General features: G+C 50.2%; 1 protein-coding gene across 8 annotated transcripts in view; it reads left to right on the top strand.

Annotated features, from left to right (window-relative positions):
• Window positions 1-5,721: 5,721 nt before the first annotated feature.
• SERAC1 (serine active site containing 1) overlaps window positions 5,722-9,506 on the top strand; it is a 92,429-nt gene continuing 88,644 nt past the window's right edge. For 3 of the 8 annotated variants that reach the window (XM_058289624.2, XM_058289623.2, XM_058289622.2), the window contains exon 1: window positions 5,728-5,818. The gene's annotated coding sequence lies outside the window, so the exon portion shown is untranslated. Of the gene's footprint in view, window positions 5,819-9,506 lie in introns of all 8 variants that reach the window. The other 5 variants (XM_071212546.1, XM_058289621.1, XM_071212549.1 and 2 more) reach the window with 3 other exon arrangements.

Below are 9,506 nucleotides of genomic sequence, written 5' to 3'. Positions count from 1 at the left end.
AGGAGGAATCAGCCAAGACGACTTTGAGGAAAAGCCTGCAGAGGCCTGGAAGTTAGGCAACGGCGGGTCCCGAGGGTCCCGAGGGAGAGGCGTGGTCAACTGTGCAAAGTGCTGCTAAAAGGTACGGGGAGAAGAGGACTGAGGCTCTACCGATAACTCAGTCGCCCTGAGCCATTTCGGGGGAGGCCTAGGGGAGCAAGCCTGACTGAGCATGCTCGAGAGAGAATAGGAGGAAAGAAGTTAGAGAAAGTGAGTATAGGAAGTCTTCTGAGAAGTGTACTATAGAGGGATGGGAAAATACGGTGGGAGCTGGAAAGACGTGGGAATCAAGAGTTTTTTCCTCCCAGAAGGGGGAAATCAGAGCATGTTAGTATCCTGAGTAGGAAGATCTAATAGAAAGAGAAAAATTGATAAAGCAAAGGAAAAAGGGAAAATCTTTTGAAAAGGTTTCCTTAAATCAGCAATTGGGGAAGGGGTCTAGTTTGCAAAGTGGAGAGGCCGGCTGTGGAAAGAGAATGGTCCGATTACCCACAGTAACCAGAGGAAAGTGGAGTTTATGGACACAGGTCCGCGTGGTAAAGACCTGTGGAACCTCTCTTCTGACCACCTCTATTTCCTCCGTGAAACAAGAGCAAGGTTGTAGCTGAGAGTGAGGACAGAGGAGCTGTGCCGTAAGAGAAGATGAAGGTGTGACAGATTTCATCCATTCTCAGCAGCACGTTTTTCTTCACATTTTAACATCTCTGAAACTGCGATGAGTCTTACAACAACGGCATGCTTGAGTACAATTGGCGATGATTTTTCTTAGAGGTATGCAGAGCACTGATAGATTTGATCTTTGATTAGCAGTTAGTGTGCTTGCATGGTTTTCTGCAGCTGTTCAGAGCTGTGGAGGTAGGTGAAGGTACAGAGCAGGTGAAGGGCTGGATATAATGAGATTTGGTTAGTGTGGTTGAGAGGGAGAGGCAAGGAGTTGAAAGTGTCTTTGAGAAGACAATTCCACTGAGGGACTATGGAACCCAAGTTGGATAAGGAAGCGAGGATGCAGAGTGAAAAGGTGGGAGGACCACGGTGGGCTGAAGTTATGGAGGTGGGGGGCTGGGGGAGGCAGCTGGAAGGACACCTGAAGCTGAGCCCTGAAGCCGGCAGTACCGGCGAGGACAGGCTGAGGCAGAGAAGGCTGTGACAGTGCTCTGGTCGCCCCGCTCTCTGCAGCGGTTTCTTCTCACCAGTGTATGCTCTAGTCGCTCCCATTAAACCAACACAAACGACGAGAACCGAAGCCCCTTACCGGACCCTTTTTCAGCTACCAGCCCACTCTCGTATCCCTTTTTCAAAGAGTTGTCCAGACTGTGTCCCTGTGTCCCCCTGCCTCTCTCCGCTCCTCCATTTTAACACTTGGTGGCAGACTGGCTCACGACCCCCCAAAGACTCCCGTCTTAAGCCCGGGCGCTGTGGGTGTGGACTCAGCTGTGAAGGGAACCTGTGAAGAGCCAATCTGGGCAAGGCCAAATTACATCAGAGTGGGCCTTAATCCACTGTGGCCGAAGCCCTTCTACGCAGAGGACGCCTGGATGAAGTCGGTGAAGAGAAGCCAGGGGAGAACGACGGCCAGGTGATGGGGGCAGAGGTACCCTTACACTCCAAGGAACAGCAAGGCTGCCACAGCCACCACCCGGAGCAACAGATGCCAGGAGAAAAGTACACAACATTGCAGAAAGACATCAAAGACGACCTACGCCAATGAAGGACATTCCGTGTCATACACTGGGAAACTAAGTATCGTTAAGGTGCCAATTCTACCCAAATTCATTTGCAGGTTCAACACAAATGCAACAAAAATTCCAAAAGCCTTTTTTGTAGAAATGGAAAAGCCAATTATCAAATTTATTTGGAAGAATAAGGGGCCCCAAATAGGCAAAAACATCTTGAAAAAGAAAGAAGTTGGAGGGCTCACAACTACCCGACTTGAAAGCATATTACAAAGCTACAGTGGTTAAAACTGCGTGGTACTGGCACATGGACAGACATACTGACTACTGGCACCAAATTGAGAGCTCAGAAATAGATCCCCAAATCTACAGCTAACAGATATTTGACAAGACTGCCAAGTCCAGTCAACTGGGGCAGAACAGTCTATTTAACAAATTGTGCTGGGAGAACTGGATAGTCATATCCAAAAGCATGAAAGAGGATCCCTATCTCACACCTGATACAAAAATTTAACTCAAGATGGATCAAGGACCTAAACATAAGAGCCAATGTATTAAATACACTGAAAGGCCCTGTGGATTTAACTGTTTCTGAGTATTATTAATCTACGACCTCACAGGTGCTGATGCATAACCAACATAGTTTTTCCTCCACCAATTCCCTGAGGTGGAAAAAGCTGTGGGTTAGTCATATAAATCCCTGAAGAGAAGAAGAGATCTAGTTAGGGTTTAGTGAGGCACCATCTTAGCACAAGTCACTGTCACTTGTTAATCTTTCCTGGTGCCCTAGATGCTAGCTAACACCTCTCTAACCTATCCTCCTCAAAGCAGGAAATCTCATCAGGTGAACTCCTGGGTTCAAAACTCTTCAATGATTTAATGGCATGGAATACTTTTTTCTTCTTCTTCATGATTTGACCACCCACCTCTCCAATCTTGTTTTTCCCCCCAGCTGGACAAAACTAAGCTCCAAAGATACCAAACTATTTGCCCGGAGTTCCTTCAACTGCACCATGTTATTGCTCACCTCAGAACACGAAGCATGAGGGGATATCAAGTTCGGGTCACAAAAACACAGAAAGTAGGATTTCAGACAGTGGGAGGGTCCACAGATGAGACAGAACTGCTGGTGGGCCAAGCAGGCAAGTGGAGACTAAGCAAGATGAACCCGGCAGCTCAGGGATTACTGCTAGGTGACGTGGGTTAGAACTAAACCCTTTATGTTAGGTTACTTGGCAAGAATCCAACCCTGTGGTTACGGCTCCTAGTTTCTCCCTTAGGATGTGTGTAGAGTTGAAGAGACCTCCACCTGGCTCTGTTATTCTCCTTCCTTTGTTTTCTTTCTTTCTTTCCTTCCCCTTCCTTCCTTCCTTTCTTCAAGAGGGCAGTTTGTAATGGTGACTATTTAAGGAAGTTTCTGAACTCCAGCAGTCCCTAAAATTCTAGTCGACCCCTGATGATTTGAGGCATTTATAAAGGTTGTTTCTCCAAAGAGCGTTAATCTAACTAACAAGCTACCTCAGACCAAAAACTGTTGGAAATAATCCCAATTACATTAATTTAACAGAGACTTTGGAATCTGGCACAAGGAATGAACTTAGCAACAACATCTGTCCCACTTGCTATATAAGTAAGAAATCAGGAGTTGAGGAAGCTGGAAAAGATTTGATTTCATTCAGATATTAAAAGAAAAAATGCATAGGATTTTAGAAGAGGTATACATATAAATCACGATTCAATATGTAGATTTCAAACTCAAAAAGTATCCGAACTACTAACCATTCTATAAGCACTCCTTTCAAGACGTTGACCATCTTCTCCCACTCAGAAGGCGCAGATGACCTCAAGAAAGCTAATAAAAGGGATAAGGTGACAAAATTAAAAAAACATCAATTTCAGTATATTGAGGATTTGCCTTATTTTAAATACTAAATGCCAATATTAAGCTTTTAAATCTAGGAAAGACACAGGTCTAACAGTAAGCAAATATATGTTCTGAGCTTTTAACAAGACTAAAATGAGTCTCTTTGGACTAATAATGCATATATCTTACCAGCAAACCAATTTTTTACCCAATGTCAATTAATTCTATGAAAGCAACAGGCATAACTTCACACCAGTGTGCCCATCACAGGTTTAAAACCTGTCCATTACGTGAAAGATTTCATTTCCCATCCAGGACTGCAACAGTTAAGATCCTGGTAAGAACGACAGCATGGTAGTTTTGAAAGGGCCTTTTTAAAATTACATAGTAAACCCAACCGTATCACCTTCCAGCTAGCGAGGAGATTCAGCAGTAGCCCCCGGCAAGAAAACAACAAGCAAACATAAATGTAATAACTAAAGGCACAAGCCAAGGCTTTCGCCCAGTCGCGTCCCTCAAGGATTTGCACCTGTAGGAAACCGCCCAGCGTAAGCCGCTTAACCGCCGCACTTCACCTGGTGCACCGCAAGCCGTGCCCCCCCCCCCCCAAACCCACGCTGCTGCGGGACAGCCTTCATTCAGGCCAGGAGCCCCGAGCGGTCAGCAGAGCAGACCCCAGAGTCTCTTCCCCGACTCCCCTCAAGCCTGCCCCCCCCACCTGCCCTCCCCACGCCCCCAACTTGTCCCCTAACGCCCAGGCCCCCCATCTCCCCACTCGCCTTCTCCACGCTCGCCACCTGCCCCGCCCTCCCACGCCCGAGCCCGCCACCCCCCCATGTTGCCCTCCTCACGCCCCCCCACCGCCACCCCCCCATGTTGCCCTCCTCACGCCCCCACCGCCCCCCACCTGCCCTCCCCGCCCGGGCCCGCCACCCCCCCATGTTGCCCTCCTTACGCCCCCCCACCGCCCCCCACCTGCCCTCCCCGCCCGGGCCCGCCACCCCCCCATGTTGCCCTCCTCACGCCCCCCCACCGCTCCCCCCACCTGCCCTCCCCGCCCCGTGCCCGCCACCCCCCCCATGTTGCCCTCCTCACGCCCCCCCACCGCCCCCCACCTGCCCTCCCCGCCCGGGCCCGCCACCCCCCCATGTTGCCCTCCTTACGCCCCCCCACCGCCCCCCACCTGCCCTCCCCGCCCAGGCCCGCCACCCCCCCATGTTGCCCTCCTCACGCCCCCCACCTGCCCTCCCCGCCCCGGCCCGCCACCCCCCCATGTTGCCCTCCTCACGCCCCCCCACCGCCACCCCCCCATGTTGCCCTCCTCACGCCCCCACCGCCCCCCACCTGCCCTCCCCGCCCGGGCCCGCCACCCCCCCATGTTGCCCTCCTTACGCCCCCCCACCGCCCCCCACCTGCCCTCCCCGCCCCGGCCCGCCACCCCCCCATGTTGCCCTCCTCACGCCCCCCCACCGCTCCCCCCACCTGCCCTCCCCGCCCCGTGCCCGCCACCCCCCCCATGTTGCCCTCCTCACGCCCCCCCACCGCCCCCCACCTGCCCTCCCCGCCCGGGCCCGCCACCCCCCCATGTTGCCCTCCTTACGCCCCCCCACCGCCCCCCACCTGCCCTCCCCGCCCGGGCCCGCCACCCCCCCATGTTGCCCTCCTTACGCCCCCCCACCGCCCCCCACCTGCCCTCCCCGCCCGGGCCCGCCACCCCCCCATGTTGCCCTCCTTACGCCCCCCCACCGCCCCCCACCTGCCCTCCCCGCCCGGGCCCGCCACCCCCCCATGTTGCCCTCCTTACGCCCCCCCACCGCCCCCCACCTGCCCTCCCCGCCCAGGCCCGCCACCCCCCCATGTTGCCCTCCTTACGCCCCCCCACCGCCCCCCACCTGCCCTCCCCGCCCAGGCCCGCCACCCCCCCATGTTGCCCTCCTCACGCCCCCCACCTGCCCTCCCCGCCCCGGCCCGCCACCCCCCCATGTTGCCCTCCTCACGCCCCCACCGCCCCCCACCTGCCCTCCCACGCCCGGGCCCGCCACACACCTCCACCCACTGGCCCCGCAGCGCCTCGGCGTGCCCCGCGCAGTGCGACTGCGCCGGCAACGTGCCGCGTCACCACGCTCCCGGGGGCGGAGCGCCGGCGGGAGGCGGCGCCGGGGTCACGTGTGGCGCGCGGGGCCGCCGCGGGGTGGGCTGCGCGCCGGCCGCGTCGCCCCGGGAGCCCGGCCCGAGCCGGCAGGTAGGCGCGCGGGGCGTGCGCGCGGGGCGTGCGGGCGGCCTGGCCGGCCTGCTGGGCCGCGCGCGTCTCTGGCCCTGCGCGAGGCCCGCGGCGTGGGCGGGCGCGCTCGAGCGGGGGTGGGCGCCGCAGGGGGGACGCCCGAGGCCCGAGCAGCGCCCGCGCCCCCCGCGGTCTGCGCCGGGACGCGCCCTGCCCCCTTGCTTTCCGCCCCCCAGTTCCGCGCGTGGGCCGCTTCAGGACCTCCCAGGAGCCGGCGCTTCCGTTTCCCGTCGCTCCGCTGCTCCCCACCCCCGTGGGCTGCTGCTCTCTCTTAAATGGGCCTTTCCTCGGGCACCTTCTCTCCCTCGGCCGTGGCCTCAGTTTCCCCGCAGTGGACAGCCCCTATTGCGCCCAGGGCCTGGCCTCGCCGTGGTGCCCCGTGAGCACCCCAAATTCCACCCCTCGTCCGGAGCCAGTGCTCGTCTCCCACCTAGAATGCGCCGTCGTCATTCTAGACGCTGGGCATATAAGCAAGTACCTGGTTTTAGTGGGGGGAGAGACCCGAGCAAGTCAGTCAGCAAGAAGGTATCAGGTGGCAATGGTTCAGAGTCATTGAAGGGGCTGCTTGAGTTAGGGGGTGTCAGAAAGGGTCTTCAAGAAAGTTGCTCAATGCAAAAAGAACTTCTGTAGATAGCAATAATTAGGAATTTTACTAACAAAAAGATAAAGTGCACAACAGTAGTCAAAACTAAAGGTGTCTAGAAATAGGTCAGACTAAAGCTGTGTAGTGCCTTAGGGAGAAAATTATGCTGTCTTGAAAGACAAAAGAAGACCCAAGTAAATGGAGAGAAACACTGTGTTCATGGGTGGGAAGACTCAGTAGCACAGAGATGTCAGTTTTCACCATTTCTACAAACAGTGCAGTTCCAGTTACGAGCGCTCTGTGAAGGGGGGTGGATGTGGCTCCCACATGGGAGGTCCCAGGTCTGGTTTCCCCTGCCTCCTAAAAAAGACACAACGAGCACACATGAGTAAAGACAAACAAAATTGCTCCGTTGTTTTTCATGGAACTTGGTAGGCTAAACTTGAACCTAAAATTGATACAGACACAACGAGCACACATTGAGTAAAAACAAACAAAATTGCTCCGTTGTTTTTCATGGAACTTGGTAGGCTAAACTTGAACCTAAAATTGATACAGACACAACGAGCACACATTGAGTAAAAACAAACAAAATTGCTCAGTTGTTTTTCATGGAACTTGGTAGGCTAAACTTGAACCTAAAATTGATACAGAAAAGCAAAGGACCAAGAATATATGAAGAGAACTGCTCAGAGAATATTAATAAAATACAAAATAGAACTTAAGGCAATAAATGTTAGGGAAAAAGAGAGACTGTATGATAAGCTAATGACTTATCTTTTCACACCATGGCAAAAAGTAATCATGCAGGTTAAGCCATTAATTGGAAAATTCTGCACTAGAGTATAAAATCCAAGAATTCAAGGACACAATTTTCTTGTTCGTTGCTCTATCTGCAGTGCCTAGAGTATATCCTGGTTCATAGGGACTCAAGTATTTGCTGACTGAGAATTTAAAGAGAAAATGGGCAGGTGTAAGGGGACATAGACAAATGTACAATCCAGTGAGGAAAACCTTTTTAAAAACCTCTCAGAAACTGGTAGAGCATTGCTGCAGTGCCCTAGGCCACTTAAGCAGATACTGTGAAATGGGTTGACTTAATGGGAATTTATTAGTATACTGTCTGAGGCCAAGGAAATGACCAAATCAAGGCATCATCAAGACTATACTTTCTTCCCCAAATCCGGCTGCTGGAGATCCTCAGCTCCTCTGCCAGAAGGAAAGGCACATGGTAACGTCTGCTGGTCTGTCCCTTCTGGATTTTGTTGCTTTCAGCTTTTTGCTTCCATGGCAGATTTCATTCTCTCATAAAGGACTCCAGTAAGAGGATTAAGAGCCATCCTGATTGAGTTGGGCCACACCTGGACTGAAGCAGCCTCATCCAGTGGTCCCACTGGTAATGGGTTGACACCCACAGGAATGGATAACTTTAAAAACATGCTTTTCCAGGGTACATAGAGTTTGAAACCACCACAGCCATGCAGTAAAGCTATAGAGATGTCTAACAACATAATGCATTTGAAATAATAGATATATTAAATTCAGTGCACATCAAAGTATGTGCATATTATACATTTATAATTATTGATTGCAATGAGGTGACAAAGCAAGTCTCCACAAATTCTAAATGATCTGTCATGTTAGCACAGTGAAAACATAATCATTTAAAATTCCATGTGTTTGGAAATTAAAACTATACTCCCAGAGGCCCCCTCTCATTTAGAGGTGGAGTGGGCATCACTATCCCAGAGTCCTCAGGATTGGAGAATAAAATATGGATTAGAGTAGACTTACTGGTATTCTACTATAGATTTACTGTGATTCTCGCAATGGAAGAAATTATACATTGATCAGGAGACAGTGGCTACTGGAGTTGCTGAAGGCAGGGAGAGGGAAAAAGAAGTGTAATATGGGGGGCAATTTTGGGACTTGGGAATTGTCCTGAATGACATTGCAATGACAGATACAGGACATTATATATCCTGCCATAACCTACAGAATTGAGTGGGAGAGAGTGTAAACTACAATGTAAACTATAATCATGCTTAGTGACAATGCTCCAAATGTGTTCATCAATTGCAATGAATCTGCCACACTAATGAAAGAAGCTGTTAATGTGGAGAAGGGTGGGAGGGGTGGGGAGTGGCGCATAGGGGAATTCCTTACTTTTTTTATGTAACATTTTATGTAATCTGTGTATCTTAAGAAAAAATTAATGTGTAAAAAAAAAACAAAACCCAGACAAAAAATAAACTATACTTCCAGACAATCCGTGAATTAGAGGAAATCACAATGGGAATATTAAGATTTGTGGGATTTAGGTAAGACAAACTTAATATTAAACTTAGAAATTTATAAGCTGAAATGCATTTATGAAAGAGCAGGAAATATCCATCGTATATTTAAAAAGCATTCAATTGAAGTTAGGAAAAGGACAGGTTGAGTCAACGGAAAGACAAAAATAATGAAGAGCAGAAATAGAAATTTAAAAAAATGGAGATGCTCAGCAAAACTAATAGATGGGTTCTTTGAAAAAATAAATTAACCTCTGGAAAACTCAAAAATTTTTTTAAGAAAGAGGCAAAGATAACATTAAGAAAAAGTAAGCAATTATAGGGATAAGAAAACAAAAACCATGAATAACTTTTTGCTAATAATTTTGGGAACTTAAGTGCACATTTTTCAGAAAAGTAGACATTATCTAGGTTCACTCAAGATGAAAGAAGATCTAAACACAATTATAGAAGAAATCATCTCTGAAGAAAGAGATGCATCAACCAAATGCCATTTGTGGACCTTGTTTGAATCCTGATTCAAACCAGTAGTGCAAAACAAAACAAAACCCAAAGGTTTGTGATATAATTGAAACACTCATTGGCTATTTGATGATACAAGGAATTCAGTTTATTTTTTAGACAGAATAGTGGTTAATGTTTTTTAGGAGAGAGGTAGATACTAAAGTATTTCTGGGTTAAATGATACGATATTAGAGATTTGCTTCAAAGTAATGGAGTGGTGATCGTGGCGAGTGCATGTGGTTTAGGGTAAGCTGTGCTGCTCAGTACA

Source organism: Dasypus novemcinctus, chromosome 28 (assembly GCF_030445035.2).
Source record: "Dasypus novemcinctus isolate mDasNov1 chromosome 28, mDasNov1.1.hap2, whole genome shotgun sequence".
NCBI classification, from domain to species: domain Eukaryota; kingdom Metazoa; phylum Chordata; class Mammalia; order Cingulata; family Dasypodidae; genus Dasypus; species Dasypus novemcinctus.
Note: the sequence above shows the minus strand (reverse complement) of the source record. Positions and strands in the feature narration are given on the sequence as shown.